Raw genomic sequence first — 20,391 nt, 5'->3', positions numbered from 1 at the left:
CCATGAGCTCAGTTCTAGGAGCAGTTAGTTACCCATTACTCCTGTGTATTCTGAGGCAGACAGTATTGATTGCTATTATTATTAGTGAAGGTCACTTTTGAAGCTAGTCATCCAGGCAAAGTCTACAATTTTCTTAGTAGATTTATCAAATTAAAGGAACTTCATCACTCCTTCTACTCTGCAAAGAGCACAAGAATGCTAAGTGCCTCCTGATGCTCTGCATTAGGCTCAATATTCAGTACTATAAGTAAAACCTTCAACGATTAATCAGAATACCAAAAAAATTAAGGAAAGGAAGTATGATCTAATAGCTAAAGCACAGGACTAGACGTCAGGAGGATCTAAATTCTACTCTCAGTTCTGCCAAACATTGTCTAGTAAATATTCACAATCCTGAATATCAGAATGGTCATGAATCTTCTTCTTGACAATTAACAGCTGATTTTTTTTTTAAATAAAAGTATTTAACAGTACATGACACTCATTCATTTAAGTAAATGGCAGTCTTCTCCTTTGGAAGCATTTTCCCCTGAGGATATGGAGTCATTTTTGGAGTCATCACTAAATTCTGGATTATCTTTCTTACTCCAGAAGGGTAAAGGAGGTGGAGAAGGAGAGACAATCACTTTTTCACATATGAAAGATGGGGCTAGCACTTATCTACCTCAAGGGAATTGTAGAGCTAAACCAAATATTTGCAATTTACTTTAACAGTTCAAAAAGTCATTATTTAGTAAACAATATTCAAAAACAAAATTCCAGAAATAAATGTATTCTGCCTTAGCAGGAAGTCCACTTTCAGTCCGTGTATGACTGAAATGATGAAGTCAACTTAAAGGCCCCGGAACTAGGATTCAGATGTTAGATAAAATTATAGAACTTATCTTACAACAGTAAAAAGAAAAGGAGTACTTGTGGCACCTTAGAGACTAACAAATTTATTTGAGCATAAGCTTTTGTGTAACTCTTAAAAGCACTGTACATCTCCAAAGCTTTCAAAACAGATTTCTAGTGCTTTCAAATGGAAATAGATTCTTTTGAGCCTATTCTGTGTCAAACTGTTTAGAAAGCTGCTCCCTGTTTTAAAGTTTAGATGCAGTATTTAAGACAATTCAAATTGTCCTTACTTCCTAGATTTAGATTAAGTGGTAAGAATTTTACATTATATGGGTTTTTCTTGTAATATGAATAATAAATTGTAAGGCACCCCAAATTCTTTCAGAAGGAGATGACTGTTCTTCACTATCTTCCAGGAATTACTGGCATGGATATACCAGATCCTTTGTGGTGAAGAGAAACCCACACGTTAAGGAACATCCATAAATTAAGGAGCGTATGCTAACTGGCAGATTTCCCCTTCTAATTCTGAATCATAGGTGTCATCTTTTTTGTCAGAGCCTGGGAAGACACTGCCAAGAGAATCTCTCCCCCTGTGTGCCACATGAAGCCACCTGTTCACAGACAGAACAATCCTTTACCTTGCATCTGTAGAGTATTATTGCACACTTCTTCTCCTCGTTTTGTTCTGTGTTCTTAGATTTCCTAAGAAAATATACAACAAATAAAACCCTAAAAATAAGCTTAAGAACTTTTGATTGAACTTTCTACATCTGACTGCTTGATTCAGAAGTAGGAATCAAACTGGTAGCAAAAGGAAGGGGAGGAGTCAGTCTGAACCAGGTGGCATGAAAATGCTTGTTCTTTCCATTCTAGGTTTCTTGCAGGCCTATCTGTAAAATAAATAAATAAATAAAGAAAGAATCTGATACTGCAAACACTTACCCACATGTTTAACTTTAAGCATATGAATAGTCTAACTGGCTTCAGTGGGAATATTCACATGCTTAAAGTTAAGCTTGCATGTGTTTGCAAGATTGGGGCCTAACCTATCAGTCAATACTGATGGAAAATAAATCAGACCAATATGGACATTATATGATCTGAGAGATGACACCTGGAAACAGAAAATCTAACTACTTTAGAAGGGGCTAAATGACAAAGAAAAAAAAAATGTAACCGGGACAATTTGCACATTAACAAGTCAAAATTTTTGTTTTCTTCTTTTGCAGGTTCATGAAGATTAGTTGTTGTGGATTTTATTCTAAGTGACAATCCAATCTCTATTCTGAAGGCTCCAGCACTGTTGCAGACGATAGACATACATTTTACCATAACAACATATCAAATATATTCCACTCTATTTGAGTCATTGACTTGATTTTTAGAAGATTATTACATTTGCAGATGACCTTTAAATAAAATGGTACTTAAAAGGGAGTATTTTAGAGAGATTTATTAAACTACATACAGAATGCATAAATGAAAGTATTTAAAAGAATTGTAAAGTATGTAAGGATATTCTATAATGAACATTATAACTACCACAGAAAATACACCATCCTCTAAGCAAATTATGGAACAACTGATTATGTAGTAAAATAGTAGAACATACATAGAAAAAGTAAACTAGTGGTCTCTCTCCACTTCTTAAAGATTTAATATCAAACAGTAGTAGTGAAGGCTCATGTTGCTATACCTTCATTTTTACATAAATTGATGTAGTTACATTTTCAAGCACATTAGTACTACCTTATTTTTGTGGTAAGTTATCGTTATGAATATATACAAAATGCATCTTATGTGTGTTATCCTTGATTTTTATAGCTATTTGACCGTACTTACTAATTGACATAATTTGATATTTTGCAAGGAGTCTCCTACTAAGTTTAACTACTTGAAATAAGTTAGAATGAGGCAAACAGTTGATTCTAGGCTACTGATGGATTTCTGTTCATTCAAAATATGCTTATTCTCCTCATGCTCGGTTTTCCTCAAAATTTAAGCCGCAAAATAAAATAAAATAAAATAAATAAAAGCATTAAATTTAAGTCTCTCTGTGCTGGCACCTTGCCATCTCAAAATCTAGGTCTTTCTGAAGCTATTTGAAGGGCATTGTGCAGGGACAAAAACCAGACCAAAAAAGCACATTGAAAACACATTATGTTTATCATGGTGGGTGAACACCAATTTAACAAAGTATAAGAACTTTCTTAACTCCATCTCTATTCAGCAAAGCAGTCAAACATGTGCTGAAGTGTTTTGCTGAATAGGGAGGGTGTGCTGAATCAAGGCCTTAGTGACTAGTTTGGTACAGTTTCCTACAGAACAGAAAATGGGTCACCCACATAGGTTAAAGCAAAGTTATTTTGTAGTCTAAAAATTTAGACATGAAAAATATTCATAATGTTTTGTTGTCACATTTTCATCACAGAAACCTCAATGGGATCGACAAACTGAATTCTGCACATGAAAAATACAAAGGATGATTCCATTTTCCAAACAGGAATTTTTTCAAGGAAAATATTTATTATGAAGGTTCTTGTACTTGTTAAATCAAGTATTTAGCATTGGCATACATTTCTTATGGTGAGTTAGCAAAGGTATCAATTTTAGATATAAATATAAAATACTGATAGCCAAGTCACTATGATTGCAAGGTTATAGCTGACATCAAGACCTTAATTACAAATCTAGGGAAAGTTACTGCTTTAAAGACATACAGAACTCTTTTGAAACCTAATGCTCTAGAAGAAATTATTCTCTGACTGATAGTTCAAAATTCTCCAACTTATAAACTAGATGCAAAACAAGCACTCTCGCAAACTAAGACCCAGATTTTAAACCTTACTATGATACTGAGAAAGAATAGGCATTTCCCTGTGGTCATATTTCAGATTATATTTGTATGCACTATTGAAGTGAGCAAAGATTTAAATTCCATTTTTTAATCAAATCTACAGTTTTACTAACTGAAGTAGGGAGAACATATATTTAATAATCCTTGCATACAATCCACATTAAATTGAGATATATGCATATATAATGAAGATCAGAAAGTGGCCCTTTGTTTAAAAAGCAGCTGTGTGACCAAAGATGATGTCTCCTAATTAATATTCTTCCCACCTTTGGGCCAAAACATCTGTTAGGATGGGCTCATGGAGAGGATCTGCACAAATACTGGTGAAAAATAGGAGATGGTGGAGAATCTTTCTGTTCATCAGGGTTTCGCCCGTACAAGATAATACTAACAGAGTAAACATTAAGTTGCAAAGAACCCTCTTTTACGATGTGAATTCTCTACATGTGTATTTTGAGCCAATTACAGGTGAGGGTTCCTATCAGGAAGAAATGGTGCCATGAGGGACAGCAGGCCTTCTTCTAATCCCCCACTCCTGGCAGATGTTTGGGGTAGCTTACATTTATGGGTGCTTGGGAGTGCTGTGCTACTCTCTTTGTGCTAACAGCCTGGAGATCACACCCCCTGCCCAATCTACCAATGGCCAATTTTGCCCCAGAAGGTGACCAGCACAAGTTCCAAATCATAACCTAGGATTTCCCATCCTACTGCAAATTTCCCCCACATAGGGGATAATTTAACCCATTTTAGATATATTATGAAGTATTAAATGCAAGCTCTATGCATTTTTTAAAATAGAAAATAAAAACAATTAAATAAAGATGTAAAGACCACAAAATGCTGAGTATAACACTATTTTCACAGAAAATCTCTTTAAATTAATGTTAATTATCATTATTTAGACCCAGTCATTTCCCCCTAAGCAAAACAATATTTAATAAAAAAGTGGGATTGGTGTGAGTGGCAGGGTGAAGCAAGAAGACTTTGTTTTGAAGATTTGAAAACAAAGCATTTACTACCATAAAGAAATAAAGGCAAACTCAAAGGTTAAGGTATTAAGGCAATGGTGTAAATATTTTACATATGACTAAATGTTAAATTGCATTTCACAGAAAAGTTGAGTCTCTTATTTTTTAAAAATAGCATACCCGAGAGAATGAGACATTCCCCTCTTACAATACTTTAGTTGTGAAATAATTTTCTCATAAAATATTGCCATAAAAATATTAAAGAAATACACCAGAGAAATACACCCAGAGAATATGTAAGTTATTCAGATTTTTCACTTCAGAAAATGCTTGCAGTGAATACTCAACTATTAATTCAAATAAACTCAGAAGTTAGTATGTTTGCTAATAGAGGATTACTAAGACATTAAATAGATCAGTCAATCAGCAACCACACCTCCAAATATACTGCTTCCCCTCCAAATTATTATATGAACACTTGACAAGATAGTCAACTCAAAACAAGGTAGATTAAATAAAAAATTAGTGCAGTAGGGTGAACAGTTGAGTAAGTGAACTATGATTATAGACAGGTTTCAGAGTAGCAGCCGTGTTAGTCTGTATTCGCAAAAAGAAAAGGAGTACTTGTGGCACCTTAGAGACTAACAAATTTATTTGAGCATAAGCTTTTGTGAGCTACAGCTCACTTCATCGCTCACGAAAGCTTATGCTCAAATAAATTTGTTAGTCTCTAAGGTGCCACAAGTACTCCTTTTCTTTTTATGATTATAGAAAACCTAAAATGCAGTTTTAATTTATTGATTTGGAGGCACTTCTAACAAACTTTTTGTTCAAATGGTAAATAAATAAATAAAAAATCCCCCCATCCACATCTAGGCACATGTTTTTGGGTAAAAGAAAATATATTTAAATATCATTTAGTTTTAATCATTATTGCTAAAGATTATCTGTACGTAGTTTGTTGCTTCTTAAAAATTAGGTCTCATGAAAACAATTATCCATAGGTAAGGAAAAATTAAGTGGACCAGTCTCAAATCCTTGTTACACAGATGTCTTACTAAATGACTGGTAGAATAAAAGTGAAATGCTTATTTAACTCTGATAACATTTTAATGCAGGCTTTTTTATGTTAAGGCTGGATTTAGTTTAAATCAACAAAAGTCAGGAAATGCAGTTATGAAGGATTCCAAAATTTTAAATGGCCTTGCCTAAGATATCATAGAGTTTTCAGACAATGGGTGATTTTACATGTGTTGTAATAACTAGACACAAGTTAAATAATTTGCATGAAGTAGATATGCAGCTATCCATTTCGATTGACTTAGAAAAGCAAGAGAAGATGATAAAGAAAGCATAGGAGAATTGACATAGTAATCTTTTAAGGAGTTATGATCTATTATATGAGCATGTGTTGTCAGCTCTCAAAACTATTATTTAGTCAACATGTCTGTATAGTTTTGTGTACACACCTACAGGAGGAATAATAAAAATGATCACAAAATGTTACACATATGTAGGTTTGTAAAAAAGTAAATCTTGTGCATTTTTATTCCTTTCACCTTCAATTACTGTTAGATAATTAAGACTAATTAAAAAAGTTAAATATAAATTGTAATGTTTAAATGCTCACACCAATTGTTTTTAAAGGCCCCAACACTGCAGTCCTTATTCAGGCAAAACTCCCAATGCAGTCAACAGGAGTGTTGCCTAAGTAAGGATTGCAGCAGTCAAACTTAAGTGTGAGAAAAAACACACCTTACATCCCTCTAGACAGTCACTATACTCTCTTTTGGGCTGTAAATTATATAGACCAAGTTTCAGTATGGAAAATTTCTAGAACAAATCAAGAGCTGAAAAGTGGATTTTATAATGAAAATTGACAACTTTCTTTACAGTAGCACTCCTGTGTGATATTTGAGCTTGTAAGTTAATAAGCTTTCTGAGTAAGTGTGTTGGTACACATTTTAATTCCTCATTTTGAGGCAAGTCCCCCAAAATATTACTAAATCCCAAAACTATCAGTTTAAGGCAATCAAATATTTTGAACAAATATTAAAAAACAAAAGGATTGCAACAACTAAGGCCATGATCCTGCAAATTTTTACTCATTGCAGTCTTTAGCACTATTTGTGTGTCTGAGAGTTTGCAGCATTAGGCCCTAAATTTACAATAATCCTTTAGACTTGTAGTTAAAATCTAGACAGTATACTTTCCTTAAAAATATTACATTAGAAATACCCTTAACATTACTCAGACTGAAGAATACCTCAACAAATTTTCACCTTTTAAATTTGTAACAAGGGAATTTTAGATACATTTGCCTACCAATATAATTCTGATTTTCATTAACAATATTGTAATAGCTTTTGCACAGAAAAATATGAGCACAAACAAAATTATTAAAATGAATGCAAAGTCCTTATATTCTTAGAGAACTGGAAACTCAAATTATTCATAACTGAATAGTACCCACTGAATCAAAATCAGAGGTTCTGAACAGCTTCTGAAGTTTAAAAACTTTGCATGTTATGCAAATTATCCCAAACAGGAGTATTAACAACAATCCCAATAAAATAGTAAATTTGGGGGGGTTTATTTTATTCTAATAGAGATTAAAAAAATTCACTACCTATTTACAATAAAATAAAGGCAAGATGTAAGGTTTATCAAAATATAAAGTCATGCTCTAGTCCAAATTTATTTACATTTTATATTTTGTGTGTACTCAAAGTTTTGGTTTTCAGATGTTAATTTTATCTAGAAGGCTTTCAGTACCTACGAAATTGTCATACTATGTAGAATATTTCCCATACATTCTTTAAGAAAAAAATATTTCCTAAAATACTGTTACAATAAAAGGTGTATTATTGCTGACCACTTGCAATCCTTCAACCAGATTTGAAATTAGCTACTGAAGTAAGGATAAATACATTTTACACATCTATGGATGTGCTAGAGCTTTTTCAGGTACAGTCAGCAATTGTTTGGGCTTATTGCAGCTTTTAAAAGAAAAGTTTATATCTTACATTTTGATACAATTATTTTCTGCAAAGATATATACACATTTAAAAAGGCAGTAAGATTTGATTAAGGCTAAAAGCTCTATACCAGCTGAATACTAAAATTGCTAACGTCACACACAATATGTTCATAAAATTAGTTTTTGCCACAATGCATTTTATGACAGAGATAAAGTCTTAAAATTTCTAGTACTCTGTTTAATGTTTAAATATAAATTTGTTTGATCTTAGTGCAATTACTTTTTAAATTTCTGTTGTTTATTTTAATGGTTAGCTGAGATTATTCATATACAAGTAGAGAGGTCTTGATTACTTTGAGTGGATTTCTCAGTTTCAACCAAATTACCACTTAGTGCAAAGCAGGACTTGCAAGATGAGTATTGTATATTCTATGTATATTATTTTTATATTATTCATTGTTTTACTGTATAATACTTAAATATTTATTGATAGGCTGCAAGATAAATTAAATTTCTGATAACTCTTTATATAGGTGGGGTTTGAAAACCAGTTTTGCAAATTCTATACTGCTTTAATTGAGAAGTGGCTAGTTATTAATAACTTTAAAAAATAACTTTGTACAGTACATTTAAATGCACTCAGATAGGTCTCCATTCTTCTCTTTCACACACACTATTGACAACAGAATAAAATTACTTAAAAATAACTATTGTATTATCCATTACTATTATTATTTTGCATTAGCAGTAATAATTCCCAATACAAGAATATGAGGACAACACTATATGGAGAATTTATGTAACTCCAATAAGCAAGGCTGTTGCAAGCTCAGCTTTTTGTACATATTTTGGCCACTTAACACACAGACTGTCTTCAGAGGGAAATGGAGACTGTTTTTTTATTTAGTCTTAAAACTTAACAGAGCGAATGTGAAGAAGAATAACTTCAGCAAACAGAAAATCTTTAACCCAGTATAACAGTCTCACTATGTATAAACCAAAGAAGTCCTATTACTACACGCATTTTTAAAAATAAAGAGCATCTGAAATATGTGAAATGTTAATATGATATATACCATTCTCATGCTCCATCAGCTTTCCAGAGAGAATTTTTCAATCACAGAAGTAAGTTGTTCTCCAGAATCAGTTCTCCATTGAAAGGTCAAAACCTGCAATAAAAATGTCATGTATTATAACATATTTCCGACACCCACAGTTTCATGGTTGATCCCCAAACATAGATGTAGGTCATCAAGTTGACCCTCACTTTGTCCATGTTAAGGAAAACCCTAATTTTAAAAACACCTAAAAAAAAAAAACCAGCCAAACTGACTTGATTAGGAACACCTGTGATATGCTTCTTTATTATCAGTAGCCTCCTGAAACAAATCAGATTAGTATGTTTCTGCTTTCATTCTCCCTATAATGTATTCTTGTGGGAAGTAAGGGGGAGAATGAGTGGGAGGGGAGAAAAAGAATTAAACAGTTAACTATAAACATTTAACAATTAACGTGTGCGCTGTGATACTTCCTGAAATCCGCTACTGACTTTTATCAAGTAGTGTTTAGCATGTACTGCTTTCTTTAAAACAGTTTTTAGCCAACTTTTTTCAAGACACCAGCAGTACAATCAACATTTTTAACAAGGAGGAATTGTATAAACACAATAAGTTACTCTATAACATCTAATGGAATTGTATAGTATTGCAGTCACACACATTTTGGGGGAGATGAAGGGGGGATGGAAATCTGACCATGGAATTTGTTGGATTAAAAACAAGGCAAAAACCTGATAAAGATGGTCACTTCAAATATTTACAGGAAGAAACAGTGAAATAATATAGCCAAATTCTCAGATTTCTTTAGCTTTTGTACTATAGGTGCTACAACAAGGTACATCCTGACTATGTCTATTAAACAAGCAGCAGATGATTACATCTGGTCACCTGTTTACAAATATTTTCAATATATTTGCTCTTTACTCCTTAACTTTATTTTCAAGTTTTATTAAAGAAAATGGTAGTATCTTAAATAAGGTTAACTTCCTCTTATTGTAAAAATGTATTTTTTTTTACCTTTATTCCCTCTTCCCCAGTACATCTTCTCTACTCCTACCCTTCAAGCACAAATAATTTGGAAAAAATATCCAGCCAATAAAATATTTCTTTTGTTGATTTTTTTCTAAAAAAAATTATAGTAATATAATCTTTTAATATGTTAAATGTTAAGTTTGAAGCTAAACATATTCCTATTATCACAAAAGAAATTTAAAATCATGATCAAGATATTTTTCTAAGTCCAAATCTTAACCCAACTGGACATTTCTTACTAGATAAACACATTAGTGTTTTTGACTCAATTTTTGACTCAATTCTCAAAGTTATTAATAATCTATATTTACAGTGGGTACACTGACGAGCCTTTAGAAACTAAATAGCTGAATATATATATTTTTGCCACTTTCAGTAGTGGGTTCCTTTAGACATTAATAAAGACCACTGAAAAGCATTGCTATTTTTTTCAGTTTCACGTAAAATGGAGATTATATCTTGATTTTGAATAAGTCTTCTTTGGAAATGCTTTAGTGTTTAGTAAAAGCTATATACTTATATTTATACAACATTTGTGTGTATACACAATAATAAATGGGGACATACTTGTACTCTAGATATTCTGAACTGCTAAAATTTTTAAAAGACTTTTCAGAATTAAAGAAAGATTTTGAAGTCTATTACTTTCCACAAATAGAAACTAGCTTTTAAAGGTACAACTACAGTGAACTCCAATTAGACACAAATACTAGTCAATTAAAAAACAGTCAAACTTACAACATAACTGAATTAGAAGTGAAGTTACATTATCCACCTTCAATCTTCATGCAAGACTGATGGAAGTTGTCATACAAAAATAAATGAAGCTGAGAACTAAATTAATTTCTCAGAATTATGGACTCATTAAATCTCTAAGGTATAGACCTACCCAAATGTTTCTTTTAGCAGAATTAGATTTCTTTTTTAAAAAAAAATTACAATAAAGGGTTAAACAAATCAATACAGGCATTGATTTAAGTTATATTAAAACAAAGACAGAACGTTTAAACTAAGCCAATTCTTACCATCTCAGAAATATAGTGTACCACACAAAATTATGAAAATATTTTAATGATAACATAGTGTTAAAGAAAAGAAGTTCAAGTTTGATTGGTACTAAAACAGTGACTATTCAGCAATTCTATAGAGCAAGTGCCAATAATTCACAAAATAAATAAAATTGCAAACCGACTTTTTCATTTAGGTTTAAATTTAGACAACTTTCATATCCCTGTTATTTGTCTCACCTTTCCCTCAATATTTGTAGATACTTTACTATTATATCTATCTTAAAAACGTATTACTAGCTGAGTCAAAACTTAAACAACTTACTTCTAAACTGAAGTAGTGTGTAAAGAATCACAGAAATGTAATATACTGTGTATAAAATATAAAGTGATTTTGTACAGCTTGGTCCAAACAAAAAATTAATATTGTTAATAGGAAAGGTAGTATTTTTCCTGACCACTGGTTCTAGCGCAAGATTATTGGCTATAAAGAACTTGCAAATATATGCATAGAGAATATATCCAAAATATATTTATATACTTTAAAAATAAGCGATTTTCTGTTTTTAAAAATTTTACTATCAAATATTCATTTCAATTTGGACATAAAACCCTGAATTTTATTCCCTATAGCTTCCACAGATAGCCAGAATAAGTCTAAGATGCTCTACCTTTGACAATTTGTGATAAAATGAGTAATGAATGTAATTACTGAAATGATTAGTAATTGGCTTTGGAAAAAACCCCTGTATCTAAGAAAGCAAAAACCTCCAGCATATACAGAGACTATAACTTTAAATTTCTCAGTTCCTTTTAAATATAGTTGAATATTTCCTATCTCAAATATTAAAAAATAGTAAGTTGTTACAAAAACGGACAGTTACATTACTATTCTGTACATAAAAATAGGAAGTGTGTGTATATATACACACTAAACACTCCAGAATTTTTTTTGATACACCTGTTAGAACAGCCATATGACATCCAATATGGGTAACATAAATTTTCCCTGAGGAGTGTACCTATAGGTAGGTACCGTGTATAAGTTCAAGCAATATGTAACTACAAATTCTGATACAGAAAGTAACAGTTAACTTAAGGAAATTAAAACTATTAAGTTTAGAAATAAGTTTTCCTCTATAGCTTTGTATTTCACATGGAACAGTAAGAAGTCTTGATTCCATTAAGCTAAAAAAAAAAAGAAAAAGAAAAAAAAAGGACAGATGGTATATTCTAACTTTAATATCTAACTAACTAAAACATTCTATCTCAAAATGTTGCTACAATACATTTCCAATGCAATACAACACAATATCAGTAAAAGCTACCCACGTAATTGAAAATTACTAGGAAATAAATTTTTATTTATTAAAAAAAAGTTTCTTCAATCTTCAGTAGATTTACACTTGCAAAAAACAATCAAATGAAAAACAAAACCAAAAACACCCGGTACCTCTTGGGAAGTTTCAGTGCAACTCTAGCTTTTAACAGGACAACTGTAACCTATTTGAAAAGTTTTTCTGAGAGCCAAAATAACTGAACAGGCTTAATAGAAACAAATTTATGAAGAGGATACTAATTATGTTTCATGACAAAATTATAAGCAATAATCGGATCACAAGTACATAACTATAACTTTCATTTATGGGTCTAGTGTAAATACATGTTTATTACAGCTACACATATATTTAGAGGAAATATCAAATTAATCTTTTCTAAGGCCAAGTAAACCTCAGTTAATGTTTGACATTTTAACTAAGGTGAAAAATGCAAGCAGTCCTATGAGATTCAATTTAAACTAAGTGAATTTCTCAAATACATCAAATGAGTAAATCAAGTATCAGGAAACCTATATAAATTACATATATGTGCACTGTATAATGATATCAGATTGCCTACTGCTTTCTTTTTAGCCACACCCACTTTTATATCATTATAAAAATGGAAATGGTAAAGTTCTGAAATAAAAATTAAGCTAAAAAGAAATAACTGTTTGATGTAGTTAAATATCTAATAAGTACAAACATTTTAATTATAGAAGACTATTACAAAGCATAATATGTATGCTTTGTACTTGAATGTCAGAGAAATAAAACATACGCACCTGTACAATACTTACCTGTTCTGTTTTCTAAATTAACTATGAGTCAGGACAGTTATTTCCTTGAAAGTGAAAGTCAGTGTTTATAAATTTTACTTCCATTGCTGAATAGTGTAAATCTGTTCAAATACTGATATTTTAAAAAGTATACACTCAGCTACAAAGAAACAGCTTTGTGCACATTCCCACACAAAGTATTAAAAATGTTTCTTAAAACAGTTAAGTAGTAATCATACACCTCCAAAGAAATAAATGCTAAAATGTAATAAGGTATTATTAGCATCACAATTGAACAGATTAAATTTAAATTTCTAGCTATGAGGATTTAATGATAAACTAGGGACAAACTGAGAGTAACTGTAGCTGAATAAATAGACTGAATAGTCTGATTTGAAAACTGGATTTAAAAACCGAGAAAACCCCAGGGTTCACAATAAGAATGTGTTCTTAAACTATTGTATTTCTGCCTTACACAGAAAATACCTTGAATCCAGCTAACATGCTAAGTTTTGTATTTCACTTTAAGGCTACAAGCCTTCAGCCATGTACATAGAAATCCTTTGTACAGCACTTCTGCACCCCAACTCTTCTGTACGTCCCTCCTCCTACGTTACTCTGTTAACTCATTATTTTCGGAGCAGAGGGTGCTAAGTAAAACGCACACACTCCTGTCGTTAACCAGAGTGGATAGATGCGCGCAGGGGGCAGAGCGAGAGAAGCGGAGAAATCCTATGACCCAGTCCAACCTTCAAGCCCCAGTAATGCGTTCATGCAGCCAATCAGGGGGACCGTATACTCGGTCCAGTATTTTCTGAAGTGGCACATAAATGAGGGCCCGATCCTGAATTCATTGCGCACCCAACACTCCCAGGGATTCAATGGGAGTTCTGGGTGCACAAGGAAAGCAGAGTGGTGCCCTAAGATCTAGCAGGATTCGGGGAAATATTCATACGTTTTCCTGCATCTGAGAAAGGTTCTGTCAGCCGAAAGCGAATAGGGAAGTAGGCAGAAGAATAAAAGTAGCGCTAGAAATTATATCTGGGAAGGAGCCAGATGGTCTGCCTGTTTCTGAGCTTGCAGTGCTGTATGTTAGCTTATCTGCCCCCTGTATATTATTATCCCCCACTCACTCCCACCAAGTAACTGCTGCAACAAAAAGATGTCTTTCTTGTGTGTGCGCAACTATGAAGAGTGAGCGCCCACGCCAAAACCAGTCCCGAGAGGGTTAAATAGCGTCGTGGAGGAAAAGGCACAGAGTGTCACATATTATGTGTATGCAACGGGGTAATCGCTCATCACATACACTGCGAGAGTGAGCCCATTACATATCACCATAAGCACAAATACACACAACCTAGGGGAGACCGAGAACTGCTGCCCACCGAGAACTGACATAGAAACAGCCACCAAAAAAACAGCTAAGCCAATGACAAATAGCGACCCGGGTGACAGAGACGGAGAATTTAGTAGGCGGAGAAGAGATGGTGAATGGCCACTTCTAATCACAGTATTAGGCTACGCTGTCTATGGGGACGATATTTACTCATTTTGGGGGGATGGAGGAGGAGAAGGCGAAAAGCATCTACAAATAACTGGTACGATTCAAACGGCCCCAAATTACGTTTTCCCTTTGAGCTCGGGAAACTAGGGTGTAAATGTTAAAAACAATTAGCCATGGCAATATACGATTAAAAGCGCGTTGGTCCTTCGTTATTAGCCAAAGGGCCGGAGATGATAAATGCGATAGCGTGCGGCAGCACAACCGTCACCCAGGTCTCTGCTAAAGACGGCTTCGAGATCGTGACACGGGAAATTATGATCTGAAAAAGTGCGAGGCTGAGAGAGCTCCGAGACAGAGGAGTCAACCTGCCTTCATCGAAAGGAGCCGGGGGAGGAGGGGGGGGGGCGAAGGGGCTATTCGGGGGGCCCTAATCCAGGTTACAAACCCGGGGAGGGGGGGCCGGGAGGCAAGAGGGAGGCTGGGAGCGGGGAGCCCTGCTGGCTGCTGCAGAACAGGGGAACCGGCAATCGCTGTACCCCGAGTCCGCTCCCGTGTGCCCCGCAACGCCCACGGCCACGGGGAACACAGCCTGTCATGTCACGCCGCGGCCGAGGGGCGCCCAACGGGAGCTGGGAAGGCGCCCTCCGCTCGGGGTGCTCCGGGTCCCCAGCCTGCCTCTAACTTCCCTGCCCATCTCTGCTTGGGGCTGAGTCGCTCCGGAAAGCGAGCGAGCGGGCGGGCGGGGGAGGGGGAGCACGAGCGCTATCGCAGACAGGGTCTCTGCCCGGGAGATGCTCCCTTCAGTCGCCCTGGGGCGGGGGCTACCTGAGAGAGGCGGCCGCTTCGGGCCCCGATCCTCCCAGGCTGGAGACTGACAGTGACAGAGACGCTGAGGGGGCGCCGCGACCGCCGCCCTGCTCACCCCACGGCTGCCTCCGGGGCCGGGATCCCCACTGCTCGCTCCCCGACAGGGCTTCGGGTGGATTTTTCCCGGAGGCGGGACACGGGTCGACCCCGTTAACCGGACAACACCCTCCCCCCGCGGCCGCTCCCTCCGGCTCTTACCGCCTGTGCGGGCGCCTCCTCGGGCCGCGGGTATTTTTGGCGGCGGTCTGCGCCCAGCCCAGCGGCCCCGCCAGCTCCGGCTCCCCCACGGCAGCGATGCAATCGGGCATCACTCGAAAATGGCGCCGAAAGCGCAGGGCTCTTCATTCAAATTCGTTAGAGCCAGCCCCGCTGCCCTAGGGCATGCCGGGAATGGGAGGGGGGAGCGAGGGGGAGAGCCGCTCGCGCTGAGGCAGCGCTACGGACACGGCGCTGCTGTCAATAGCACCCCTCCCCCTCCCCGCTAGCGCGCGCGCCCGCACTAGCAACCCAACCGCCACTCATGGGGGGGGGGAGGGGGGAATGTCACCCAGAGCCCCAGACCCTGGGGAGAGAGACAGTCATTCACCATCAGCCCCATGGACTTGTCAAGGTAAAGGGGGGGAGGCGGTCGAGACAGGGGGGAGGGGGAGGGAGACTCAGAGAGAGGAAAAGGGGGGAGGGGAGGAGAGCAACATCGAGAAACTTAAGCGCACCCGATAATAACCCAGTCCATCCCCAAGCCCATTGCCAGTGCAGCGCTCGCGTTACAGCCCGACCCCCCCCCTCACCCCCACCCCGCACCCCCCACCTCCGAGTCAGGCCACGCAGAAGTTTGAGGCGCTCAGACTAACTCTCCCCCATGGCACAGCTGTAGCCTGCGGGGCCCGATTCTGCCTCGGCCACAGCAGCTCCCACAAGTCAGTTTACATCAGCGCCCGATTCTGCCCCAGACGCAGCTAGGCAGCTCTCCCTGAAGTGGACTGCAGCTGTGTGGGCCCATCTGAGGGCACCGTTGGGCCCAGAGTATATAACTAGCCACTGGACAGACTGCCTACCTTCAGTGTTGGCAAATGAAGATTTCCTTTGAAAGTGTTAGCTTTGGCATTTAACAAGGCTTAGCAATGTATATAGACTCTTTCATCATCAAGCCACTTCATAAACATTGACTAATCATGGTAACCCACCTGCTAGTTTGGTGTATCACTATCCCCATTTTACAGATGTGGAAACTGAGATGGAGGTTGTGACTTAGGGCTGTGGAGGCAGAAGGATAAGAAGTCAGGCTTGACTTTTAGTCTCCTGTTCAAACCACTATACAACACTTGGCTTTTAACTGCTTAAGGACCATCTCCTCTGAGGGACCCCTGTGCTTGAACAGAACCCATCCATTGCACCAGTGCAGAGTAGCTTGCAGTGTCAGGGGCCGGGCCTAAAATTATAACCTTAATGTAAAATTATTGTAAGATATTTCATGTAACTTCTTTTCTTTTCTTAAGAAAAAAGATTAAGTAAACAAGGCCCTGATCCTGCAAACGCTTGTTTACATACCTAACTTTGGGGCAGATTTTCAAAAAGGCACAAATGGGAGTTAGGTGCCATACTCCCATTGACTTTTATAATCTTTGAAAATCTTTCCCTTCATGTATGTGAGTGAGTCCATTAAGCTCAGCAAAACTATTCACAGGTATAAAGGTTTGTAAGCTGAGGGCCTAATATTTCTATTGATTTCACTGCACACTTCTAGAGCTGTATGGTCAAAACGATGCAGTTCTGGAACTTCACAGTGAAATGGCAGTGCAAAAATAACACATAAATAATCACATAACTCACATTACCATTATGTAGAGAGACATGAAGAAGAGCTCTGTGTAAGCTCGAAAGCTTGTCTCTTTCACCAACAGAAGTTGGCCCAATTAAAGATATTACCTCACCTAGTTGTCTCTCTGATATCCTGGGACCAACATGACTACAACAACATTGCATACATTGATATTCTGTGTTTAATTTATTACATTGTCCTTCAAATTAGTGGAAATGTTATATTAATATATTACAAAAGTGATTTTTAAATTTTTATATCCTTTCCCTCAAATTATCTTTGAAACAAGTTCGCAATAAGCACTAGCTGCCTGAAAAACTTCATCTTGTAAAGTTTAGCTATTTTAAATTGTGTTCAAAAATAATTAATTAATCACTTCATAGCAGTAAAGATACATATATATTTTACCCTTAATTTACTAAAAGATTAGTGAAAATCAAACTTTCAAAAAAATGACCTTTGAACTGATAAAGTATCAAAAATTTCATTTTCAATGAAAGCAGTGAAAGAAAAACTATAGTACTGTCTATACTGTATGTGTTTAGTTTATACACACTGATTCATAGTCAAAACATTCTAGATATCATTTTTCTATGAATAATCATTTTTTAACTATAATGCAAAAACAGTATATAAGGAAAAGGTGTACCATGGAGATCGGACAGCCTACACAACAGGTTGTAATTGTTCTGGTCTGTAGTGTGAATTATGATGTTGTCAATCAAAACTTCATAGTTAAGGTTTCACCAAGATTGTAGCTAAAGTGAGATTTTGTATACCCTAATATCTAATCATTGCCCTCAGATTTAGACTCCATACTTAACACACTTAGGCCCCTATCCTGTAAAGATTTTAGGCACATAGCTAATGTTATGCACTGTTAGTAGTCCCATTGACTTTAGTAATCATATACTTTCTGTATAAGTTTTTGCAAAATCAGGGCCATAGACTAACATCCTACTTGAATTTTCTAGATTATTTCATATAAAGGCAGAAACTTCCATTTGAAACTTTAAAAAAATAAACACTTCCTGAAATTTTGTTCTCTTTGGACTTTTTTGGCTCTCTCTAACAAGCATTTAGATCTCCAAGACACTTATAAATACAATCATTCACGAGTATCTCACTATATCTCAAATCTAAGGTAACCAGTGAAACTTACATTAAAAAAAGTTATTCTCATTATTACTTATAACTGAACAGATCTGCACAAATAGAAACCAATGGAAGATGTCTTGATTTCTTAACTACTTCGATTGATCTCAATGGGGTATTGAGTCAAATATTGTACAATTACAATGATTTAAATATCAAAATTGTTAACTACTTAACTGCTGATCACAGCATAAAAAAGGAAAGGGATGATCATATTATGAAGATCTGTGCAATTTACAGTGAGTGATGTCCATTCTGGTGTCACAAGTGGGAGGCATTTGGGAGAGTATCACCGCTTTCCACCCCTCAATTTGACCAGTGAAGCTAAAGGTCAGAGGGAAGAACAGAGCCGGGGGTGGGGTGGGGTGGGGTGGGGTGTCTCTGAGCTGCCAAGGGACAGCCAATCCCCAAATTCTCACCTTGACCAGGCCAGGTCCCCCTAGATCAGCAGGTGTTTGGTCTGCTATGGATGGTGAATGTCAGGTCAAGCAGCTTCCTCTCTGGCTATAATGGCTGCCTTTGCTGGATGCTGTCTGCAGACTCAGATGCACATTATTGCATCAATTAACCTTGGCTCGTGTTTTTAAGATTTTTTTCACAACCATGAAGGTTAGAGACTTTTGCTTGTAATGAACATCGAGATTCTGTCATTATCACATAACACTTGGAGCCAGGGCCTTAGATGCTTGTCTATTGTTCCTGTACCTTAATAATCCAGTGGGTGTATCCAAATCCCACTGAAGGGTGCCAAGCCTGAGGAGCCCAGAAGAACATGTATGATCAGATTTGAACACCTGTGCAATCTATTGTGAGTGGCATCTCATTTTGGTATCCCAAATGGGCAGAATTTGGGTTGTGGGTGGAGCTTGGGGGATTTCCCTCCTGCACAATTTGAGCTGTGCCTTGCCCAGCTTGTATTTCTATCTGATCTACTCCTGAGGGCAATTTGTGCCAAAAATTTAAAAATTCTGTGCCAAAAAATTAAAAATTCTGTACACAATATTTAAAAATTCTGCAAAATTATGCAAGTTTTATTTGTCAATAAATAAATGCAGAGGCTCCAGCAGGACAGTGGGGAGCACAGGCCATTGGCTGCACGAAGGTGAGAGATCACCTTGCAGCGCCCCCATCCCTGGAACATGGACTCAGTGGTCAGGCTGCACCCGAACCTGACACAGCACAAGGCCTGGTCCTGCCCCAGAAACACCCTGGGCCCTGCCCCACTGCACCAGGCATACCAGGTGTGGGGCAGGCATGCTCAACCAGGCAGGATCCAAGTGTGGAAGGGCTCAGTGTGGAGGAATCCAGATGTGGGGCGAGAGGATTCTGTATGGGACAATCTGGGTGCAGGCAGCTCAGTGGGGGTTCTAGGTGTGTGTGGGGGTCTAGATGCACAGAGGCTCGTTGGGGGGGTGGGTTCCAGGTGCAGAGGCAATGGGACTCTGCAGGGGCTTCCAGGTGAAGGTGGTTGGGGCTCAGCAGAGGGGTCTGGGTGTGGGGTCTCAGGAGGGGGGTCTGGGTTCTGGGGGAGTGGCACTGGCGGGGTGGGGGTCTGGGTGCAGCTAGTTGGGGGTCAGTGGCATGGGGGTCTGGATGTGGGGACTCAGGGTGGTGCAGGGGGTGGAGCATCAGGGTGGGGGTTTGAGTGCAGGGAGCTCAGTGGGGGGTGGTCTGGGTGCAGGGATGGGGGTCCGGAGGCAGGGGGTATCGGTGCAGGGGGGCTCCAGATGCAGGGGTTGAGGTTCAGTGGGGTGGGATTCAGGTATGGAGGGCTAGGGGGTTCTGGATTACCAGGTGAGGCTTGGTAGGGGTGTCAGGGTATGGGAGGTCTGGATGCATGGGGGTTGGGTGGATGTGGGCGGGAAGCAGGGGAGGATGCTGAGCTTCCTGGAGCTGGGGGAGTTTTCTGGGGGTGGGTCTGACACAGTCCCAGCCACTCCTTGCAGCAGAAGAGGAAGTCCCATCCTCTCCTGCCTCCAGCCCAGCCGGGACTAGCAGCTGATCCTGGCTCAGGGTAGGAACCACTGGTTGGGGTGTCCCCAGTCCTGCAGTGATTTACCTCTCCGCCGGCTACTTTGGGTGCCTGAAATGCTGTACCTGCACTGCTAGGGAGGGATATGTGACTGCTCTTGCAGCTTCACTTTGCTTCCCTGTCAGAAAGTCATTTTTCTGCAGGGAAGCAAAGAAATCTGTGGGGGACATGCGG

General features: G+C 37.8%; 1 long non-coding RNA gene across 7 annotated transcripts in view; it reads right to left on the bottom strand.

Annotated features, from left to right (window-relative positions):
* The window catches only part of LOC125636437 (uncharacterized), a 69,862-nt gene that overhangs the window by 9,310 nt on the left and 40,161 nt on the right, over window positions 1–20,391 (bottom strand). For 5 of the 7 annotated variants that reach the window (XR_012668366.1, XR_007356595.2, XR_012668368.1 and 2 more), the window contains 3 exons: window positions 16,396–16,465; window positions 8,722–8,814; window positions 1,479–1,542 (listed from right to left, as the gene is read on the bottom strand). This is a non-coding gene — a long non-coding RNA (uncharacterized LOC125636437). Of the gene's footprint in view, window positions 1–1,478; window positions 1,570–8,721; window positions 8,815–16,395; window positions 16,466–20,391 lie in introns of all 7 variants that reach the window. The other 2 variants (XR_012668369.1, XR_012668364.1) reach the window with 2 other exon arrangements.

This window comes from Caretta caretta, chromosome 1 (genome assembly GCF_965140235.1).
Source record: "Caretta caretta isolate rCarCar2 chromosome 1, rCarCar1.hap1, whole genome shotgun sequence".
Taxonomy (NCBI): domain Eukaryota; kingdom Metazoa; phylum Chordata; order Testudines; family Cheloniidae; genus Caretta; species Caretta caretta.
Note: the sequence above shows the minus strand (reverse complement) of the source record. Positions and strands in the feature narration are given on the sequence as shown.